The following is a 12074-nucleotide window of genomic DNA, read 5'->3' as shown; positions in this document are numbered from 1 at the left end:
CCTTGTAACGTTGTAACCGTTAACGGAGTTGCCACTGCCACGCATACTCACTCAGTTTGACAGATATTTTGGGTTGTTTGTTTTGTTTCCTTTCACAACCTCGAACTTCGAGTTAAAGTTTGCACTAACTTAGGTCTAAGTAACTTAGACCAAGGATGAGTTATGTTAACTTTGATTAATTTTTAAATATGGAAAGTAAAACCTGTAATGAACTATTTTCTTCGGCGTATTCACTAAAAAGACACCAAAGAAATGTGCACAGTGGTACTAACAAAAGACTTACCTCGTCCAAGTTGTTATGCCCCGAGAAAGAATGCAATCAACAATTTCTCTGGTGGTACAAAAACCTTAGAAATCATATTCTACAAACTCACAATATCAACATCTCACTTGAAGCTGAAGAGTTTGTTTTTCAAACTGACGAATAAAAGGTATGTAGATGTATCTCTTATAGGCCTACCGGTACTTCTAAGCCTAAGCCTAGATTAACTTGTATTTCCAGGACTTAGCACAGTGTTGGGACATCGAAACATCAGTAACGTCGATATTAGTATCGATCGCCCTTTAAGCATCGATGTCAAAAGAATATCAAAGTCAAAATATCGATAGATATTGGAGAAAAACATCGAGGTTTAGTAAAAGAATAAAATGATGGTAAAAAATAAATATCTGAGTTAATATACTAATTTATGGGCTACTAAAAAAAATATTGGAGTGAAATATTGATAGTAGCAATATCGGAGTAAAATATCGATACTAAAAATAAATATGTGTACTAAGCTAAAAAGGGTGTAAAAGTGTATACCAACACATCCTATAGTAATATAGGCATAAACGAAAATAATAATAAAATCCAACACTAAATGGTTAGCAATACAATTCTAGCCTAGCCCTAGAAAGAGCGAGCGTTTCAGGGCAGGAATTGGACTAGCCTACTGCGCATGCGCTAGAAAGAACCAATTCAGTTGTATTTGGTCTTCAACGAGTCGACTCAGGAGTCATAACTTACTAGTTCAGTTCAGTTTCAGTTCTGCTGTTAGCTACCTCCGTGACGACTGACGATTGACGACTTGAGTCAGTCATCTCTGTCACCCCCATCATCCGTTGCATTTTAAGTACCTATTCGGTACTTTAATACTAACTATGGGAATGGACTAAAAATTGAGTTTTCCCATTTTTTACCCTTAAAACATTGTTTTTTGTATTTTTCAAGTTATTTTGTGATACTTGACAAAATTAATAATTTAAACTTAATATGTACAGAATATACCATGAATATTCCAGAGTACTTTTCCAGAATATTCTGAGAATGTTCTCCAGATTTCTAGGATATATAAAAAATTTCTTAGAATATTTTTTATTAATGATCTGAGTATATTCAAGGAAATTGCCTGGGATGTTGAGAATGATCTCAAACATTTTAGAAAAATTCCAGGAAATCCTATTATTTTTCATGTTGTATTTAAATGTTATACAGTATATACAAGTGAGTTAACAAATTTTTAGATTTTCTCGAATTTGATGTTGGCAGATGTTAATTGCAGTCCATGCCCTGGAATTTGAGTGGAGCAGAATCATTTCAACTATAAAATAAATTGAAATACCATCCAGAGAAAATATAGTAAATAAGGTCAACGATATTTGGTATCAAATTAAACTTACCAAATTCAATATAAGAGTTTTTGGAATTTTGTACATACTTCAACCTCCTTTGTTTGAATAATCTTTATGTTAGTCTGGAATTTTCAGTATTATTTTAGTCCCTTTATACATTTAAACAGACCAATGTATCTGCAACTACGCATGCAACTTAACGATTGCAATACAAAAACACCAATAAATAATAACAATGGTATATAAAAAGCTGTTGTGCAGGGCCGGACTTACCTATGGGCGAAGGGGGCGAACGCCCGGGGCCCCCGGGCCAAGGGGGCCCCTAGGGGCCCCCTTTGTACAGTAGTTTTTATTAATAACTTCGAAAATTGATCAGACACTTACCAAATGGCCTTCTTTTGTAACAGTTTTATTTTTATTTTCGTTATCCTATGTTTAAGGTTATTGTTAGGTGCATTTTAAGGCATAACTAGGAATTAAATTCTTGACCCTAAGGGATTTTTTTTCAGAGTTGCACTTGGCCCCACGCTTAGGCCTGGTTTACACGAGTATATGTGCTAGGCTGTGACGGACAAGTTTCAGTTTCAATGAAGCCGCTCGCCCGACTGTACGGCCGCGGCGAATGAGTTGAAGGGGGTCCCGCGCTTGGGGCAAAAATACAATAAATATGAAAACTCTTGTCCCAACGTAGAACGTAACTTGTAAAATTGTGTTGTTTTAAATGGAGATCCACTGGAGTTCAAATACTTTTTAAAATAAAAACATTGCTCCGTTTATGTTTTATTAAATGTTATTCTTTTCTTTTACCTCTAAGTATATACCAATCAGGATTTTAAGGGGTAGAAGTATATTATCCGTTCAATAGGTTTTGTAAAATAGTAATTAATTTATGCGTCAAAATTTTGATCTCCAATTTAGTCTTTGGAATCAAAATCATATAGCACCAGTAAGATTTTTTAAATCTATATAGGCACTTTAAAACAACTAGAGTCGTCTGATGGTATAATGATAAATGATAATGAGCTGATAAGGGATCCTGTCTAGTCCTGTCTGTCTCACGCAAGCACATACACACTCATAAAATGCCTTATCGCCTATCCAAAACAATTTAAATCACTTTATTCACTTTACTCCCATAGTTTGTCCTTTGAGACTATGGTTACGTCAAGTTGGTTGAAATTGTCTTACTTTTGTGTTATTTTATTGTAATTCTGCAAACTAACAGTACAAAAAAAAAGCTGAAGTGAGTAATGTTGTATTCAATGCTATGTTTGTGTTGTATTAATCAATATTGGATCCATTGAAACATCTTTCAGTTACTCATATAAATAGTTAGCTTGTGAGTGTTTATTAGACATTGCAAGATTTTGCTCGTCAATAAAAAACTCAAACTTGAAAATCCTTAATGGTACTTTTCATGCTAGGACTTTAACATATTATAAAAACGATAATGCCATAGGTACCAAAACCATTATGAAAATAAAATAATCACACCTATATTGTAGTAATATTGAAAAACCATACAAATCGACGGCAATAATCGATAATTGAAATACGTAATAAACAAAAATATATCAATACTTCTAATCCAAATATATTATGGTAGCCTACCATACAACCATACCAAATATGCCGTCACTAGTACTACAAAGCAACAAAAATTTTGTTTTTTGTGTATAAAATTAAAATATGCTGTATATAAAAATATGTTAAAATAGTTATATTTTAAGAACAATTTTTTATATAGAACTTATTGCTTATTTAGCCTTAAATTAGCCTAAATTTAGAAATTTTTCCTGGGGGAGGACCCCCCAATCCCACTGGAGGACCCCCCCCCCCGAACTGAAATCCTAGGGCCCCATTGGAAAATTTGCCCGGGGCCCCTGAAGTCCTAAGTCCGGCCCTGCTGTTGTGTTTACTATTTTATATTTTTGAAAGTGCATATTATGCAAATATTGACTACATCAGAACTTATGTTTAGAAACAAAGTAAAAAATAATTAAAAGAAGTATAAACAAATTATTACAGCTGGAAATAGTGGCATTGTAAATGATCATTCAATTTTAATAGTTTATGTAGAACATTTATTTTAAAACATATAAAGTAAATCATAAACAGTGGTAATTTATCACAACAGTCCGTACTATCACACCTCACACTAATAACAAAACATTTTTAAGTCTTCAATTAGTTCACCAGCACCTCAATCAATGACTCTGTAACAAAAAAACTCTGTTTTAGGTTAATTTAATAAACATGGGCAACACATTCAATGTGAAGCCTACAGCGTAGTTCACACTATTAAACATATTGTATGTGGTACTATGGGGTTATTGCATGAAGTTTTGGCTGTTATTTTTTTATTCGTGTCACTATAACATAGTAAAATGTACAGTACAATAGACTCCCTCTTATCCAGACTCTTGGGACCGAGGTCAGTCCGGATAATGGGTTTTCTCGTTAAACTGACGTCCCACAAACTCATTAAAACTGACCGTTTAAATGCATACTGTATATTGACTAAAATGTAGTAGAGCATAATCACTGTTCTCATATCCTTAACACAAGAACAGTCGTTTCAGTAACGCTTACCTCCCACTTCCTGCCGACCTAGTCCGGTTAAACCGATGTGCTGATAAAAATTGCCCGGTTAAAGGCCTATTTTGCTTGGAGCGATTGCAGCGATAGTCGCGTGGCGATAATCGCTCCGCGATAGTAGCCGGGCACTGCTCTGACGGAGTTTGCGTTGTCCTGTTTTGCTTGGAGCGACTATCGCAAGAGTCGCTAGCTACAGTCGCGGACCACTGCCCCGGGGACCAGTCTGAGCGATAATCGCGCCGCGACTGATGCGCAGAACCTCAAAACAGTGCAGTTCACTCAGTAGGCACATAATAGGGGTTAAATTAACCATAATTTATTTTTTTGTTCACATTAATTTTTCTATTCATGTGCTGTTACGATTCTACTGTTTTGGTTATATTTCATTACACATTAATTTCATTTTCTAAATTAAATTTTAGTAGAAACAGGCGACTTGTTTAAATTTGTTAAGGTAATTTACGTCTATTCAAATTTATTAAATATAAAATGCTTGACTGTTCCAAGTTGTTATGTGTTATTTACGTAGTGTGGGCGTTAATACTGTGTCAGTTTTTGTATGGAATATTTTTTTTTTAATTTAGACTCCAGGTTTTATTTTCCAACATTCATGTACTCTTATTGATATCACTATTTTTTTATTTATATAAATATATTTTTTCATTGATATCACTACAGTTTTCTATTTATGTCCTATCTAGTGACCTCTAGTGATACGTATCCGTCCCTAATCCTACGTATCACTATGTATTTTCAATCGATCGTCCATTGATACTTCCACTAGGGTCGAGTAGAGCCTCGTCTCCTAAATCCTCACCGAGGAGACGCTTTAATGACTTACAATTCGCACTCATGACTTAACCATTGTGAGTGCTGATATTTAACTAACTATGAAAAATCGCTGTGCGACCGAAAATCAATCGCTCTAAGCAAAACGGCCGCCTTGCCAGCTATAGTAGCTGAGCGATAATCGCTGTGCGACTATCGCTACAGTCGCTCCAAGCAAAATAGGCCTTAAGAGATGTAATTTCCACCGAGTGTTGTCTGGTTTAACCGATGTCAGGTTAAAAGGTGTCCGAATAAGAGGGAGTCTACTGTACCTTATCATGGCTATTAAACATAGTAATAATGTTCCCTAATATGCAGCAAGGAAAATCAATTTTACTTAGCCTAAATACAAAGTGAAGAAGACTGATTCTGAAAATTACATTGCACTGCAACAGCAATGTTATGGGGTAAAGTTCTGCAGAGAAACTTCAATGTATTATACTATCCTATCAAATTTTCAGTTTCTATAAATTAATAAGCCTACTGACAATAGCTTCAAATTTATATAATATATATTGATTAAGAAATAGGCCTGCTTATTAATCTGTTAGCCTATGAGTCTTTTTAAAAAGAGGACCACCCGCCAATCTTTTACAGACCATTGCGGCGGCGTTTAGGTTATGTTAGCTTATAGGCCTACCACAAAGAAAAAAACCACGCACCTGTATGAGTCGTGCATGCAGGACAGGAGGAGAGTCAGAGTGGTGGGGAAAGACACCTCGCCCCAACGACTTATCCCCACCACTGCTCCAGGCCCTTCCCCACCATCACCCTTCACCCCTACATGCGCGAGACAGTCATGGTTCTGCGCAGGTTCTTTTGAAAGTGGTAGGCCTATAGTTTATAAACAAACAAGGTATCATTAACAAAACGTTTAGCTTTTTTCTATAAGCTAAGTTACTCATGAAAAGACACGACTAGGTATAATTTGGCGCTTTTGACAATCAGTTTTGATAGAAAACTGTACAACACTAACCCAACCCAATGATGATGCTATTGGAACAATTTGTATTTATTTAGGTGTTACCTGGTTTTTATTAACATAAACTAAACCAAACTGAACTAACCTTGTTTAACTACCACAGCACAGTGTGAAAGTCTATTTAAAAAGAATCTATGGCTTTAAATATTCATATCACGATACAGTACCTTTAATACTCAAAACAAAAATCAGAATTTATATCGCAGGGAATAATTGAGCGGAGCGAGCGAAGCGAGCGAAGCTCTTTGGGATCAACTTCAATGCAACAAATAGAGAAACATCACTCAATAACGGCTGAACGCATTTCAGCCAAACTTAACAAAATTACTTAGACTAATAGTGAGATGGTTTTTAAACAAACAAATTTCAATTAGATAATGCTAATGCAATTTAAAACGAACTTAAAATTTCTAATTTTTAACATTAGGCTTATGGGACTAAAGTAGCCATATGACAGTTTTTTGTTTACAAGAAAAATGTAAACAAGAGAATCATTAAGGTATTTCTGAACTTTCTAGACTTTTCTTTTAAACGTTTTTAAATCATTCCTATGATCTTAATTAACAAGAAAATACCGTTAAAACATTTTTTTAAGGCGCGGAATTCACTACAAATTGCGATAATAGACGGAACTACTTTCTCAATGCGCGGAGCATATCGCAGTGACTACTTACTCTTGGGCTTGGGCACCTATTTGTGTTGCCAGCTGATTAGAAACTTTACCTTTACCAAGGTAGAAACAGTCAATGTTAGAAATAAGGATTTAATAAGCGATATATCGAATTCGATATTTATTTCGATAATACCTCACAGGTTATATTATGTTGAATTACATCGATGATACAGTTAAGTTATTACACTTATTAATAAAACGCAGATTGAACACTGATCTAATTTAGGCATGTGGGGAAGGTAGGTCGGGGTTTATGAGTATTCGTGACTACATAAAGTGTTTTGAAGTAAGGTTAGATTAGGGAGGTAAAGTGTAGGTTATAGGTAGGTGATCGGTTTATTTATTTGTGTTGCACCATATTATTTTTTATTTTTTGGAATAGTTGGTTAAACGGGGAAACGATTTCAAAAATGCTGCATAAGTTCTTAACAAACCATCTACAGTATTCTAGCATTGACTTTATATAAAGTCAATGATACTAGCAAATTACTACATAGGCCTACAGACCAAAAGAAAAGAACATTTGGATTTGGACCTTTGACCATAGCAAAACTAACATATCTATATCTATAAAAGAGGAACTATATATGTATGTATATATATGTGTATATACGTTATGGACTCCAAAACCGCTCGACAGATTGTAATGAAACTTTCAGGCATTATTAAGCATCTTTCAAGGATGGTTTGAGTGAAGTTTGGTGCAGATCCGTCAAAAGGGCTCTGCCCCAGGGGGTTTTAAGTGGGCCAATATCAGACTTTTTGATCTACAATGTTTACAAATAAATATAATTTAAAAGCAGATGTTTACTTTCACCAACTGTTTTGTAGGTTTGAATAATCACAACATTCTGTATTAGCATTAGTCATGATTTGAAATAGTGCCCCAGTGTTTGTACAGATTGCAGCACAGAAAACTATTTTACTTTTTAATAAGTCCAAGGTATTAAACCCCAATCGCAGCACACCTGTGCACTCAACAACGTTTAAATTCTCCAATGTTAAATATTAAAACATAAAAACCTTTATCAAAGTATTATAAACAACAAAAGGGATGATTTTTTTAAATTTATGACGACAGCTTATTTGCAACCAAAAGGTGAGTGAGCGTAGCGAACGAACATTGACCTGGAGGCGAGTAAGCGTAGCGAACGAGTTAACCTGAAAACAAGTGAGCGCAGCGAACGATTTCCAACCTGAAGGTGAGTGAGCGTAGCGAACGAACTTCAACCAGGACGTGTTTGAGCCATGCGAATACTTATGAAGTTAAGCGGGGCAATGCCCGCGGGTACAGCTAGTAATTTAGACCAATGTTTATGTTGCACAGTTGAATTTAAATGTCAAATTTCCCCTCCTGATTTTATACTTTAATACTCGTTTTTTAAATAGTTACTGTTTTTTTTTATACTTAAATACTTTAACCGATTGTAAGGGTGAAAAATGAAGTCCAATGTTTTTGTTGTAGGCTACAGTTGAATTAGAATGTTAAATTTCCTTTCTCTTTTTTATACTTGAATGCCCTTTTTGGATGTTAATATCAGATTCCAACTACTGTAATATTTTTCTGGTCAAAACTGCCATAATGCACTTCTGGAAGAGGTATCTGAATAACAAGATGTAGTTAAAACAAATTTGTATTATAATTTTTATCAATAAAACAAGCATTAGTATATCTATTGACTTTTTTACATTTAGTTACTTATACAATAATATAAAATCACGTTTGTTCCGCTCAACTGGCTTTCACCTCTCTGAAAGCAACCCTAGTATAAAGTACTATTTGTATAACGAACTGATATTTCACCCAATATATATTGAAGGTATTGAAGGTACTGATATTGCAGGTTCTCTAAAGGACTTTACTGCAGTTCTTAATAGCCTACATTGTTCATAGTAAAACATTCTAGCATAAAATGAAGACTGTAAATGTATTGTTATTTGTTTCATCAAAATTACCCCAACTAAAGAATAAATTGTAGGCCTAGTTATTTTGATCTTTATAATAATATGACCATAACAACCTGTATAATGATTTTTACATCACTAAGTAGAGGACAAATTGTTTATTCCTAAAAGTAGGTAACGGGACAACAGTTTTTGGCCGCTACAAATAACTAGCCTACAATTTAATCGTTTATAAAACTTAACGTATATTTTCCTGTCGTTGGAGTTTCAAATAGCATGTTTCTCATGGCCATGTTACTCTAAATAATTTCAAACAAACCGCTATTTAAATTAAACAAACGATGTTTTAATATTCTGACTATTACAACAGCGCGAGGAAATGCCTCTTTCAAAAGGTTACAGCATTCTTATTAAGTTAGAGACTATATGTGTGTATGAGTAGCAAGTATAATCATAGACAAAAAGAATTATATATAGACTACCAGCTGTGCTGCGGTTGCCATGGTTACCATAGGTTCCGGCGCACACCGCTGTAGTTTACGCAGCGCGTACGCCGTAACTACCGTGGTGCTCCAAGCGGTGTGCGCCAGAGCCTATGGTAACCGCAGCACAGCTGACGGTCTATATTTAATTCTTTTTGTCTATGGTATAATGTAAAGAATGGGTAGGCCTACTTTCCTGTCCGTTAAACAGCCATTCCCCATTCCTTTTCTGTTATTAAACGGAATTTTGAAACGGTAACATAGCCTATACAGCAAAAGTTAGTTATGTTTTAACTTAGGTTAGATTAGCTTAGTTTGATTCTATAATCCAATAAACTAGGCTATTAAATGTTTGCCTAAACAAGGTTCGGCCTACTTCTAAATTAGTACCTAGATAATTTAAATGTGTTTGAAGATAACAGAAGGAATAAGTTATGAATCGTGAAGTAAAACAAAAATATTGATAAGCTTATATCGAAAAGAAATCATCGATAATAATGAATGTTCCCTTTAACAGGAAACTGCCAAAGAGTGAAAGATCCAATATAATATAGTAACCTAATAGGGTACTATAGTGTAGGCCTCTCTATGGATAGCGGAACCTAGCCTTGCCCTACGCCAGGGTAATGCAAAGCCTAGCCAAGGCCTAAGTTATTTAAATTTTAGTTAGTTAGCCTACACATTTAATTGGCTTAAGGACCATATTTAGTCTACGGCATAGACTTTTTTCCAAACAGTTAATGGTTTACAGGCTATAGGTCACGTTCGCTACCACAATTATATGGAATTTACGTTCGCATAGACCAGCGACGCAATTGCGCGTCGACTCGTTTCTCACAATAGACCACCGACGCATATTTGCGTCAGCTGGTCACATTGAAATAGACTAACGACGCACATTTGCGTCGGTGTTCTAATGTTACTAAGCAGCGTATTTCTTAGCAACGGTCTATTTTAAAGCCCTGATTTAATCGTATTGGTCTAGAGGGATATCTGCCGCAAATGTGCGTCGCTTGGTCTGTGGATATGACGTCACACAACAGTTGGCAACATTTTTGTTTACATTGTGTATTCCGCGACATCACAGAACAGATGTAAACGCTCTGACCTTTGAAGTTTTGGGTAGTAAGTGTTTAGTGGAGTTTCTTTATTTGTTTGTGTAAAAGCTTGATCATGAAACGCATTAGGTCTACTAGGCCTAAAAACCCATCTTTTTAACCGGATTTCATTAAATAGACTGACCGACGCATATATGCGGCGTTTTAAAATTTGCTCAAAACGATAAATAAATCAATATTTATTGCTTACTAATTCACTTAAGGTTAATATGAAGTCAATTAGTCCATTTAAACGATATTTCTCTTTTGGTCTGTCGGCAATGTTATTCCTATATCACTTGGTCTGTAAGCAACGTCATGATCATTCCTTTTGGTCTGTAGGAGTGACCGGACCGACGCAAATGTGCGTCGCTCGGTAGCGAACGTGTTAAATGTGTCAACCTAAAGATTAGGCCTTTAAAATACAACTCACCCAAGGGTTTCTAATATGAAAGTTACACCGCTTGGTAACTTATTTTGTAAGTGCCTTTTACCACACAGCCTAGACAGTTCTTATAATTATAAGATTCGTCCTTTTGCAATGTTTATGGGAAATGTCGGTAGTCCTAACCATGTCCTAACTGTGTGTCCCTACAGGGGTACAACAGTTTCTTAACTGGGCTACCCTAATATCGATTGGAACTATCGAATTGAAATATTGATTAATAATCGATATTTTAAAATATAGGCCTAATGTCTATTATAAAATTAATCTATCATAACCTAACCTAACTAACCAAACTTGTTGATGGTGAAAAAATCGCAGTTTACTAATCGAATCGATAGTTTCAATCGATATTAGTGTAGCCAGTTAAGAAACTGTATCCTTGTTTTATTTGGACAACACTTGGAACAAAACACAACAAACACTTTTAAAGACTAGGCCTACAGTATAAAAACTAACTTTAACTTACAAGTAGGGTGCACGGGGATGGCACGGTAGAACGCATAACAATAAACACTCTTTTATACACCTAAATCCGACTTCAAAACATACGATACTTCGATAAAACCTCAAATTATAAAAAAAAAAAAAAACACACAGCTTAAAGACTTTGAAAACTACAATCGCTGGGCACAGCAGTGGCAGACAGATGACAGAACGACAGAACAGTAAACAACTCTTTTGCTTCAATTGTGTGAGAGTCGTTCATTTGAGATCAGCTCAATTTTACGGTTTGCGCATGCGCAGTAGGCTAGTCCAATTCCTGCCCTGAAATGCTCGCCTAGAAAGAGACCTATGCTTCACGGCTTTAGTCACCACACAGTGCCGTGCCAGTGGACTGCTAAACTGTGCAAATAACAGTGACAGCATAGCAGTGCTTGTGCGCATGCGCGACATCTGCACCTCCCCCTTCGACTAGAAGGTCGTGTCTCACTAGCTAGAAACAGGCTAGGAGACAAGTAAAAAAACAAATACTGTATAATGCGTATTAAAGAAACCCTTGCCGACAGACCGCTACCGTCCACCACCAGCCACCACTGCTCGAGCGAACACCATTACCGCAACGATACGTTGAACAACCATAGTATTAGGTTTCGGTGGTGTAGTGGATATCGCACCGGGCTGATAATTCGGAGGTAGCCGGTTCGAAACCCACCGGAGGAAATAACTTTTTGACTCGATTTTTTTATTATCAGCAAAATTTGGTTCGTTTGGTAAGGTTATGATAGTTTAATTTTATAATTAAAAAAAATATATATAATTGATTTTGAGACATTTATCATTTTATTTTATGAACCGAACTATTTTGTTATTAGTAAACCTTCATTTGATATTTTCATTATCAGCCAGTTTGGTTAGTTTGGTTAGGTTATGACAGTTAAATTAATTTAAATTTAACCTACAAACGATAAGTTATGGACAGCGACAGTGATAGAGATAACAATTTCCC

At 35.5% G+C, this 12074-nt stretch overlaps 1 protein-coding gene and 1 long non-coding RNA gene across 2 annotated transcripts in view; one reads left to right on the top strand and one right to left on the bottom strand.

Annotated features, from left to right (window-relative positions):
- The window catches only part of LOC129005094 (host cell factor 1-like), a 124877-nt gene that overhangs the window by 2544 nt on the left and 110259 nt on the right, over window positions 1–12074 (top strand). The gene's annotated exons all lie outside the window — the stretch shown is intronic.
- Window positions 3676–11282, bottom strand: LOC129005099 (uncharacterized). Its single transcript, XR_008491796.1, has 3 exons — window positions 11094–11282; window positions 5703–5874; window positions 3676–3830 (listed from the first exon to the last, which is right to left on the bottom strand). It is a non-coding gene; the product is annotated as an uncharacterized LOC129005099 (long non-coding RNA).

The sequence above is a fragment of the Macrosteles quadrilineatus genome, unplaced genomic scaffold (assembly GCF_028750875.1).
Source record: "Macrosteles quadrilineatus isolate MER2022 unplaced genomic scaffold, UCM_ALF_1.0 Scaffold_15__1_contigs__length_3749704, whole genome shotgun sequence".
Lineage (NCBI taxonomy): Eukaryota > Metazoa > Arthropoda > Insecta > Hemiptera > Cicadellidae > Macrosteles > Macrosteles quadrilineatus.
Note: the sequence above shows the minus strand (reverse complement) of the source record. Positions and strands in the feature narration are given on the sequence as shown.